Consider the following 968-nt stretch of genomic DNA (forward strand, 5'->3'; position numbering starts at 1 on the left):
CAGGGGTCCGTCTGGCTTCTCGGTGGCTTTCGCCCGGGTCAGAGAGGGGACCCGCGGGGCCGAACAAAGGCGCGGCGGTTTGGAGCGGCCGCTGGCGCACCCTCAGCGGTGTTGGATGGGTTTCGCTCGTCCGTGAGCCGGAGCCCAGCCCGGGCTCGGCAACGAAAGCGGGGAAAAGAAAAAAAGTTGACGAGTGGCTGGCGCCGGCCACTGCCGAAGTGTGGAACCCCCGAAGCGACGTTTGCCCGGTGGGGCACGGGGGCAGAGAAAGCCGGGGAGACGTGGTGCCGGCGTCGGTCCCACCAAGAATGGAAAGCAAGCCCGTCCAGGCACGGCGAGAGAGAGCCCGGTAAGGGGCAGAGAGAGTTCCCAGCACTGGACCCTCTTCACGGGGGTTCCCCCCCATGACCAAAGCCGCAGCCCGCGGGGGCACGGCATCGAAGGGAAAAGCCAGCGGCGGTGACTGGCCACTCGTATGCTATGGAGCCCGGCATGGGGGGAGGAGGGCAAGCCGGTGCCCCAGCACGGCTTCCTCCTGGCTCCAGAGGGGCGCCCCGTGATGGAGATGTAACTCGGTGCAGCTTGAGGGAAAATGCAAGCCCACATTTCGGGGAGGCAGAGGTGCCCTGTGAGCCGGTGCGGCCCGGTGCAGCTTGCCCCCCCCCCCCATCTCTGGAGGGCGCCCCGTTTGCTCCTCCGGCGTGTTGCCCGCACGCCGAGCCCCGTGCCTGCTGGCTGCTCCCGAGGGCGGTGGCGGGTGCGCGTGGCTGTGTCTGTCCCAGAAGAGCGAGGCCGTGGGGCCTCCGCTGGCTTCCTTTCCTTCTGTCCTTGTTGATCGATGAGGCCTTTCGGGTCGCGTCGGAAAGGGCCCCCGGCCGGCAGGGCAAGGGCGGTCTTCCTTTCCACTTCGCTTCCCGTCGCGTGTGAGGTGTCGTCCTCGTTCCCCCAGCCCCGAGCGGCTCGAGCGG

Source organism: Melanerpes formicivorus, unplaced genomic scaffold, assembly GCF_026170545.1.
Source record: "Melanerpes formicivorus ecotype bairdi unplaced genomic scaffold, bMelFor1.0.p_v2 SCAF_240, whole genome shotgun sequence".
In the NCBI taxonomy this organism is placed as follows: domain Eukaryota; kingdom Metazoa; phylum Chordata; class Aves; order Piciformes; family Picidae; genus Melanerpes; species Melanerpes formicivorus.